This window comes from Eptatretus burgeri, chromosome 1 (assembly GCF_056783735.1).
Source record: "Eptatretus burgeri isolate ZD-2024b chromosome 1, Ebu_testis_v1, whole genome shotgun sequence".
NCBI lineage: Eukaryota > Metazoa > Chordata > Myxini > Myxiniformes > Myxinidae > Eptatretus > Eptatretus burgeri.
Window position 1 is genome coordinate 155,809,850 of NC_140961.1, and position 11,578 is coordinate 155,821,427.

The following is an 11,578-nucleotide window of genomic DNA, read 5'->3' on the forward strand; positions in this document are numbered from 1 at the left end:
CCATGTGATCACTTTGAGATCAAGAGGAAGTAGATTGATGCAAGTTGGTCACTTTGACCAAAAAAAAATAATCATTTCTTTTTTCACTGATTTATGCTGAAAACACATACTCTAAGTACATGCAATACAATCACCATAAAATGTATAATTTTATATTTTGGACATGACTTTTAAAATCAAAAGTGCTCCATGATGGATCGCCATCTCATTGAAGAACATCAATTAGCATCTCCAAGACTCCCGAGCACTTCGACGAGCCTTGACATTGCATACAAAAACCTTTTATAACACGAGGAACAAAAAACAATGCCAGACAGCTCATTTACTCAACAGACTTATCCTTTCTACTTCAGCACTTTTAATTTTCTTTCTTTCAATAAACATCTTTTATAATCTCATGAGATTTGACTAAACAGAAACATTTTTACAGCCCCATTTGGAGATGCTGCCTTCTGGATAATGTTGAGAAGAATAAATCCACAAGTTTTCGTGTTGCTGGGTGTGTGCCCGCAATTGGTACTGTGTATTTCTTGGGTTTTATGGAACCCCACAAAGTCAATGAAAAATATATTGGCAAATCCAGGAACCGTCATTTTGGAGTGTCGAGATTCATCACCTGTTTGGCCAATCAGTGCTTTTTCTTACCTGGGACTCTTGATTTTAACATGTTTATGTTTTTCTGTCAAAATCTCTAAACTTTCCCCAGCATTCAGTGAGATAAGATTTGTTACCTTCAGTATGCTTGTCTGCTCTCTCATATGTTTGGCCTTTGTTCCAGCCTATGCAAGTACAGAGGGAAAATATTCCACAGCCTCTGAAATATTTGCTCTCCTTGCTACTGCTTTTGGGATTCTGAGCTGTATGTTTGTCCCAAAATGCTATTATGCGTTCAAGCTAAGAAAAAGCAATAATTAGAATACTTTTACTCCAGCATACAAATGAATCACAAATCTTGAACTTAATCCCCATTTGTAATATTTATCGTGCAGATGTGGAATTGAATGTCAAAGCAAAAACAGATTTTCATGTCAGAATATATCTTAGGTTCTCCTCATTGTTTTTAAAATGCTGGTTACATCTATATCTCGAGCTTTTGAGAAAAGTTTTCATATTCACTTTACAGCTTGCACTTTGTTGAAATAAAATACTTGTTCTCTTTAAATGTGTCATGTCTATATTATTGGTGGTTTTTGGAGAGAATGAAAATAAAAAATAGAAAATAATTGCTGATGTACTTCTGTAAAAGTGTAAATTTTCACGCATTTCATGATAATAGATAAGCATGAATTTAACAATGCATGAATATATTTGCCTTTTTTTTGGAGAGAGAGATTGCAATACAAGAGTATACAAAGATTGAGCATGCTGTGTCCATACAGTTATAAGTCCTGCCGTAGTGATTATCAAGCAAAGCGTTTGACCGACACTTGAAGTGTAGGTCTATACAGTCTACACAAACATGACTGCACTTCAGCATCCACAATTCAACATGAATTATACTTCGTTATTTGAAGTCAATTTTCAAAATTTCAAAAGTTCAATGTTTCCTGAAATCTGCAAGTTTGATTAAGGAAGTGCTTCATGCATCATCTGTCCATGCCACGAATGAGGAAGTATTGAGAGCTGGTTTGGGAAAAAAATCCCATCATAGCATGTGGAGACCAATGCTGAAGCCAGAGATTGGAATGAAAAACAAAAAATCAAATGTTCTCGGAGATCATTCATTTCCTAATCCTTGCATTTAATTAACTATTGTTTTGATGTGCTTTACTATTTTGTCTTCTGACTCTTGAGTGACTGGAGGGTTAAAAATCATGATATCAAGTCACAGACGAATCAAACTTTACATTATTTTATGCATCGAACAAGAAAATGAAAATCTACATACCAATCATTTACTTCCTGTCATATTTTGCAATCCGTATGTCAATGGTTCCGTATGATTAAGACCAGGTTTGTAAACTTTAGTTTACAAGTCATAAAAACATTTATAAAAATAAAAGGATGTAGGGATGTTACTCCAAAAAGTATGTAAACAAGGTAGAGGTGGTCACAATAAATGATTATGTGAAACCATCCCTACATCTTTCTTTGAATAATGGTTGTCCCTAGAAAAGGCAGTTATATTGAAAACAGAAACACACACACACACAAACACACACGCACTGTATTTTCGAGGGATAACCACTATTTAAAGAAAGATGTAGAGAACGAGAAAAAGATTTACTGGTTTTGATAAATCCTGGTTTTTTGCTTTTGCCATTGTGTAGGAGGACTGAAAAGTGATCCCTGCCCAGATGCTGAGCTGAACAGACCAGGTAGGCTCTCATATATAGCCAAAGAAACTTTTTAGAGAAGATACTCCAACTTTTGGTTTGTACATTATATAGCAGGTGGGACCGACATTTTTTTCCCTGTGCTATCCCAACATAGAGAGTGCTGCCAGCATACTCTCTGATAACAAAGTATGTTTTCATACCTGTTTGCCTTCAGTTCTGGTTACACGACAAGTTGTTTTCTCCTGATGAAAACATTCGCTGGACTTTCGCATGGTTAAGATTATTGAGATTCTCAGGTCGCTATTGTCTGCTGTTCGAAATTAAAAATGTGCGAACATGTTTTGAAAGTTGCATTTACATCAGAAATTTAATGGCATGACAATTTTCACTTCTGCAGTATTACTTCCTTTTTAGATAGGGATTATTCCAGTGACCTATCCTGTTGTGTTTTGTGTTTGTCTACCATCTTCCCTTTGTTGTCTCGTTCTTCTCTCAGGTGTGACTTTTTCGAAAAGTTGCTTGTTTAATTTCACCGACTAATATAAAATATAAATGCGATTGAGAGGTTTAATTTTTGGATAAATTGTGAAAATTGATAGATCTGAAACATAAAACTGAACTGTGCCAGTTACCAGAAAAGGGATCAGCAGGAATCAGCAAATGTCTTCATTGCAGTTTACCAGATGAGCAATCCTGCACAACAATGTTTTTTCACCTCTATTATTTGCATTATTTTTAGAGTTATACCCACTATCCTTCTGTTGATATTTTTAAAATTTTGATCACCATTTATTGAATGTTTATTTTCTGCCTTATTTATTCTAATCCTCAAATTTATTTTGCCTTCCTAACTCCTTGTATGTACCCACGCAGAAACGAGCCATGGTATCGGCATGGAAATCTGTCGAGTTCAAAGCTTGTAGAGTGTTTGCCCAATGGCTTAAGCATTCAAGCAAACACTCCAACAAAATAATTGAAGAAACTTAAAAAAAAAGAATTTTTTTCTATGCCTCTATCTATGTCGAAGTGATGGGTTGTATAATGAAAGCAGATTGCACAAAAAGGGGAAACATGTCAAAAAAAATGCGCACCATTTTCAGTGGACGAGCCCCCAAGCAAGGCACCACATGCCTCTGGAGGGCCCAAAACAGGTGGGTGGGGCCTGAACGTTGTACATTGATTGGTGTATTTTTGCTTGTATTTTGCAGAGGGACAATACAGAGTGACATTGCGGGTACTTTTGCTGTGTATTGCCATGACTTGCAAATTAACAACCAAGCAACTTGGAGAGCTGTCATGTAAAAATAAAATTGCACAACATTTTCAGCAGATGAGTCACCGCTCCTGAAGGATAGACAGACCGAGAGCTCTTTCACGATTTTCTGAGTGATAGTGCATGGCCATTCTTAGTTGGTGGAGCAATCAGTCTGGTTGATTCCGATAATGAGCAAGACTGACACACTAACTAGTTCTCTGACCAAGACCAATGGATTGTTGTGGCTGCTGAACTAACTTATTTGAGGGAAGAGTGGCTGCAAGCCATGTGAGACGTAGCAATAACAGGTCTGTGATGCCCATCAATGTCCAGGGCCACACGCGCACTACACTGGATGGGCAGGCATGTACCCTGCCCATCACTGACAGGCTTGGGTAAACCACTGATCCCCGTCCATGAGAGGGACTGTGGCTTGAGACAGTGCTCCACAAACGAGGAATTCCAAGAAAGAGCAAGTCATCAGCTCATGTTGATTAAGTCCCTGCCATTTATACACACTGCCCTTCACTACTACTAATGGGATGGTTTGATGAGATCCTCGGATCAGCTGCTCTATGGGCCATCTTTGATATATGTTGCACTACTTTGTGCCACTTTGTGCCATGTTGTCATTGTGTCGGCTCGTCCCGGTGTGCCAAGGAGATGAGCGAAGTTGTCTGTCAAGAGGAAGTAAAAGTCGTAACAAGGTGTTTCGCCATGGCTTGCAAATGAACAACCAAGTAGCTTGTAGAGTGCTTGACAAATGGCTTAAGCACTCAAGCAAGTACTCCAATGAAACGGTTGATTAGGAATGGCAGGCTTGGGAAGCAAATAGCAAACGGATTGGTAATGGGACATGTGGAAGTAAAATAATTAATTCCATCTTGTGAAATATGAGCATGAATATTTTGGTAAAGAAAGCTCTTTGGATCACATGACTATTGCAAAGCACTGGAGTTTCTGTATTAATCACACTGAAAAAATATTTTTCATATTCAGATGTGTTCTTTGTCCACAAATTATGTCCTCATTTCTCTTTATCTTCTGTTTTTAAAACAATATTGAGGTATATAATGTGTTGTAAAGTGTAGGCTAAAATCACTTTGCAAAGAATGGTTTGCATGCGCTGAATTGAGAGAAACGATTTCAATTGTCTGCAATTATGCTTCTCACAACTCTCACGATGACAAAGTCAGAACTCATTAGATTTGCAGATTGGACTGCCAATTAGTTTTTTTTCAATGTCTGCCTGACAGGCCACAAATGAGTGGAATCGAATCTCTGTTCGAGCATATTGTGATCTTGTTCATTTCATACAACGGTAATATATTTGTTAAAAACTTAGGATCATTGATTAAAGAGCAGGTTTTGGGTCGCTGATGACTGTGTCATTCGAAGGTTGTAATCACATTAATAATCGTTGGGCAATTATTTTCTTGCATTTGAAACTCAAAATATGGTAAAATTAACTTTTAAATCAAAACATTTGTCAGTGATCAAAAAACAGACCGGAATTTACCGAAGATGCTATGACGTCACGTTCTCCGAAAACTTCGTGAACATTCGGAAACAGCATGTGAACAATGGAAAGATGCGAATCAGAGAGTGATTTCAGTGGCAATTAAATTGAGTGTTTTCATTCCGATATTGCCGAGGACGAGTCGGAGAATGATGGAAATTTATACTATGGAGTTTCTGGCCCTGAGCCATATAAATTTGAGCCACTAGCAAGTTCCAGAAAATGGCCTATTTCATGTACAAGCGGCAGGACTGACTGCCGGCAGTTCACACTGACAGACTCCACCAGAACAGATTGGTATGTAGATTTTCATTTTCTTGTTCGATGCATAAAATAATGTAAAGTTTGATTCGCCTGTGACTTGATATCATGATTTTAAACCCTCCAGTCACTCAAGAGTCAGAAATAGAATGAATCAATAATGGACCCAAATATATTATACACCATAGCCTTGACGTTGAAGTCTTTCTGACAGCTGAGCTTGACCCCAGCGAAAGTGAACAGTTAGAACAAACCCCAACTTTCAAGAGACTGGTGTGGCATATAAATACCAAAACATGTTTAGCCTCATTGGGAAATATTCTACCAAATTTAGAAAAAAGTGGAAAATTTATCAATTTTTTACAATTGAAATGAAATAGTCCAATTTGCTGATGCTGTTAAAAAAAGGAATTTAATCAACAATAAGTTGATTTGTTGAGAATTTTTTTTCATGCTTGAATTTTTCAGAAAATTGATTTATGTTTTTCCATGTACTCTTTAAGAATACATTTCAAGGGTTTTCTCACTTCAACTCAACAATTGATTCTGTGACAGAGCAGCTCCTGGACTTCAACAACTTCGTAGTTAAATTTCATTAATTTTCTTGATTGTTAGGCAACCACAATAGTTTGCATCAATCTATTTAATGCACATATAATCATATTGATAAATTTTCAGAATATGTTTGGTGACCCGCAACCTGCTCTTTAATGTATTGTTTGCCTTTCTCATTGTTGAGAAAGTGCTCTCCTGAATCCACCAGTAAATGCTCAACACAATCACTGCACCACTCATAGCTAACATTTAAAACCAGATGAATTTCAAACCATATGACAATAATAATAACGAACAAGTCTGAAGATGCAATGGTCCACGAGCGGTATTTGATGATGTAGATTGTTTCAGAAGTCAAGGATGAGACAATGTCAGAATTTTTGACCAAGGTATAATTAAAAATATTGTCATCCTAGCTCTCAAAGTTTGGGCAGTCGTATGAATTTTTATGTCAAAATTCGCGATTTTCTAAGTTTTTGACCTTGTGACCTTGACCTTGGGACAAAAATGAAAAATCGGACAACGACAAGTTTTACATAATTCATTTTGCTATTCAAATACCGAAGAACCCACTCCATTCAGTCAACTCCCACGGGGAAGACAGATTTTTAATCCGACTACCCCATTAAAATGGCTATTTTTGGGCGTGGCTCTGCCCACAATGGGTGTTGCATGCCCTCATCCAGGAAAACCCAACTAGACATTAATATCGAACACATAACCAAGTTTCATCAAGATCTAATCAAAGTCCATGGAGTTATGCTCTGGACAGACAGACACACAGAGAGAAAGACAGACAGACAGACACACAGACATAACGAATATAGTGGTCACTCTGGCTGGCTCTCATGAACCAATATAGTGGTCACTCTGGCTGGTGCTCGTGAACCAATATATAATCCCCATGCTGGCCCAAGCACATCTGCACCTGGTGAAAGATCTTGTTATTAGCCCATGCTTAGTTAAAGGAAATATATTCAAATTTGTTTTGTTTGTTGCTCAAAAATAAAATATATCATTTCATAATGAAGGTTGTTTTATAAATAAAGAGATATAGTGTATTAGTTAACTATGTTACAATATATTCTTATATTTTTCACTTGGTTGGCAAATTGGGGAGAATTACTTTGGTGACACCAGAGAGGCTGCTCCCCAGAGGCATTATTCTCATTAACTCTGGCCTCCCATTCAATTGAAAAATTGTACAAACACGAACTCTGTCATCCCATTGTCCTCTTATCAACAGGAGTCTCACCAAACTGAAAAGTACATTTGACCTCAAATTGTTCTGCAAAAGTTGTGCAAACCAGATTCTCCATTTGCATGCTGAGATAAATGCTTATCATTGTCTAAAGTAAATGTAGGTTTGCTGTGTAGACACGCCCTGAAAGAACACACATTCTTTCACAATACAATCTGCTTCATTATGCACACAATTGTTTTCTATTTGCTCAAAGGACCTCGTGTGCAAACAAAGCTTTCTTGTAGTTTGATTGGCCAAATGCCCTGTGATGTTTGTGACTCCTCCCAATTTCCAATTTACCCCTCCAAATTTGACCCCTTGGACTCTTGAGACAAGCTCTTCTTTCCACATATATGTGTTTTTGTATAATAAACAATCTTTTAAATTATAAAGGGTTTTCTGTTTTGGTTGCAAATCTTGACGACAGACACCCCGGTAAAACAAAAACACAACTAATTTCTTCACATTTTCAGATTTCATTCCAGATTGACAATTATTTAGTCAACGAGATTCTGTGCTCAAAGCCAAAACCAAATTTCCATTATATCCTTTAATTTGTCTGTGAGAGATCATCATGGAAAATTGCTATCACGGGATGACTATGTCTTTGAATCAAAACATGATATGTTCTATATTGATGTATATTTCAAACTCGAGCAAGTGAATTCAGGGATCGACCACATTGAAGTAAAGTTGCATTTATTTTTAAATACAATGCCATACAAACAGCTCTCTTGTAATGCATCTCCTTATTTTCAAAGGATACCCTTTCAGAATTAATTTATGAAAAGGAAATTCTTCCCAAAACTTGAAGTGAGTTGATATATTTATTTGAGGACATTTTGAATGACCCTAATGCTGGTGAAACTGAATGCAATTTGTTTGTTTCAGTTCCACTCAAATAATTGTCATCCGACAGGTGTGATCTATTGACTTTAATTAGTAATATTCAAATGTATCATGTGGTGGGGGGCTCTTAAATGATGAATTTTAATATGACCATTAATATTCATCAGCTCTTTGGTAAGAATTCTGCTCTTAAAAAGCAACTTGTGTGTATTTCCAGCTCAAGAAGGATATTCAAACAGGCTTCAGTTTGCCTTGAGGTTAAACATTTCAAGACCTTTGACAGGTGAGGGGTTTGTATACAAGTATATCATTGTGTAGTTACTTGGTTATACTGGTTGTTTTGCTCTTGCACCTAAAATTAATGAAATATTTTTCCTTCCGAGCTTTTAAGAAAACGGCATTGGAAGTGAATTGTTTTTAGGACCTTGAATTCATGCCAATGTTTCACATAAATAAGTCAAATTTTTTGGCTGTGCACCTGAGCTCTTGTTTCAAACTTGTGCTGAGGCAACGAGCTCATTTTACTTGTCCTCCTTCTTCCCAATATCCCTCCTCACAAACTCACTTGACTGCATTCCAGAGAAGAATATCAGTGCAATTGGTGCTTTTGCAACACTTACCTGTGAACTCAGCTCCCCCTGGAAAACACTAAACCAACACACACTTCAACAATATTTGAAGTTGATAATGTGGTAAGAATTTATAAATGTAGATGCATTTTATACTTTTATTACATATTTTTTCAATTATTTAAATTTATTTAATTAATCATTTATTTGTTTTCAATTATTCATTTTTTTCTTATTCATTATATTTGGCTTTTGTAATTCCTGTGAATAAAATTATCCCAAGATTTCTTCTCCCTGTAAATCATACAATTTATATGTGCAAGGAACTGTCTAGGATAATTATTTTAAAACATTCCTGAGTCCACCTCTTTTTAGCCTTTCTCAAAGTATAATTTCCACCGATATATTCTTGCAATATCACCAACTTTCAACTTTGGCTTTCTCAGATTAATCTCCCATTCATATTGTAATTACCTAAAACCACCGAAGGTGAAGGAGATACTGTCTGTTACTTGCAAAATCGAAGTTTTCAAATATATTGGTTAGTCGTTTTTGTTATTCTGTCCGTTTGTCTGTTTATCGCCCACAGGTAACAATTTCAAACCGATCTTCACAAAACTTCACCACATCGTCGAGTTTGTCAAAAGGAAGAAGCCTATTGTTTTTGAGGTCAACTTCGACCAAAAGCTCAACATGGCCAAAGGTCACCAATTTCGGTGGGATTTCTAAAACCCTCAATTTTTATCCAATTGACTTGAAATTTGAAGAGGATTTATATTCCATCCATCCATCGGGACCATACTATTTGCAGAGCGTAGGTGCTGCCTCAGCATTCTCCTTGGGTATTGGGTACAATTCTGGACAGGTTTCCACTCCGACACAGGATACCATCAAGCTGGCACTCATTTTCCGACCTCGGACGGATGACAGGCAGAGTCAACCCCACCGGGTATTAAAACTCAGGATCCCTGGATTCCAAACACACCATCCTAACCATTAAGCCAACACCAGGCTTGAATGATATTTCAGGTCACTGAATTCAATTAGCCATTTATTTTTGAGGTCAACATGGACCAAAAGGTCAACATAGGCCAAAGGTGAACAACTAATATAAAGAAAATTCAAAAATGTTTTGTTGTTGAACTCTGTTCCCTCTTCATGCTGCAATTTTTTAGGTTTTCTCTTGCTTTTATTAAATATCTGTTGGAAGGATAACATATGTGTATTACATCTTTTATATTTCAAATGAACAAGACATGCATATCTACTCCCTAAATCAAGAACGGTTAAAGCATAGTTGTACTCCTTATCATTATTGCTTTCAATCAAGTCAACAGACCAGATATAATCAACTTCTTCCAAAGAAACCTTCCTTTTTTTAAACTTTGTCATGATTGGTTTATGTAATTCATCAGCTCATTGCTCTTCAATCTTAATGACATCATCAGAGCTTAAACTTTTTTTGATAACCAAGTCCTAGTCTCAATTAAGTCTCACTTCACATCTTCTTCATGATGAACCTCTCAACTTTTTCTCTCAAGGTTGTATTTTGTATCAGACTAATTATTACACAACATTTCTCGATCTGCTTTGTGTGTTTCTTTTAACATCGTGTTATTTCCATAATCAATATTGTGCTTCATACACACTTCATCAACCCTATTTCGATGTTTAGACCAAGGTTTAGGATTGTTGGCATCATCTAATCTTTTATCCAAGTTTGTTTCCAGATGACAGAAAGACGATCCTGGTACATGTAATTCCATTGGTATTCCAGTTGATGTAAATTTACTCACCGATAAATAATTTGGGATATCTCCTCCACATTTTTGTTTGGAGATGAATTTACTCTTTTTAGAGACACACCGAACATATCCCTTTTTGTATAACCCCATCAATTTTACTTTTGACATACGAGATATTTTTAGTCATGGTTTTCTTTTTACATTTGAGACAATAACTCATTTATTTATGAGAAAAATTCCTAGAGTGTAAAAACCTTTATAGTTTGCAACCTGTACATTTGAATCTTAATTTTAAAACATAAACTTAGAAATGCCTTCACTCTCTCCTCCATTTATTTTAGAAAAATGTAAGACTTTAATCAAAGTCAAAGCACCAATATCATCAACAACATAATCTTTTCCTTCTTTCTCTGCTTTGTCTCCACTATCTCATTTAAATCTACTCCCTGAAATTGATGTTAATACGCTTGACCCATATATTTTTGATAAACTTGTTAATTCGTTTTTTTCCTCCTCAGTGCATTGAGATCAATTTATTTTCTGTAATACCTCCAATATTTTTTAAATCTCACTGATTTCCATATTTCTTATTATTAATTCTCTCTCTCTCTCTCTCTCTCTCTCTCTCTCTCTCTCTCTCTCTCTCTCTCTCTCTCTCTCTCTCTCTCTCTCTCTCTCTCTCTCTCTCTCTCTCTCTCTCCCTCTCTCCCTCTCTCCCTCTCTCCCTCTCTCCCTCTCTCCCTCTCACCCTCTCTCCCTCTCTCCCTCTCTCCCTCTCGCCCTCTCTCCCTCTCTCCCTCTCTCCCTCTCTCCCTCTCTCCCTCTCTCCCTCTCGCCCTCTCCGCCCTCTCCGCCCTCTCCGCCCTCTCCGCCCTCTCCGCCCTCTCTCTCTCTCCGCCCTCTCTCTCTCTCCGCCCCCTCTCTCTCCACGCCCTCTCTCTCTCCGCCCTCTCTCTCTCCGCCCTCTCTCTCTCCGCCCTCTCTCTCTCCGCCCTCTCTCTCTCTCTCTACGCCCTCTCTCTCCGCCCTCTCTCTCTCTCTCCGCCCTCTCTCTCTCTCTCTCTCTCCACCCTCTCTCTCTCTCTCCCTCTCTCCCTCTCTCCCTCTCTCCCTCTCTCCCTCTCTCCCTCTCTCCCTCTCTCCCTCTCTCCCTCTCTCCCTCTCTCTCTCTCTCCCCCCCCTCTCTCTCCGCCCTCTCTCTCTCCGCCCTCTCTCTCTCCGCCCTCTCTCTCTCCGCCCTCTCTCTCTCCGCCCTCTCCTCCTCCTCCCTTTTATCACTTGCCTCCCTCTCTATTTTTCCCTT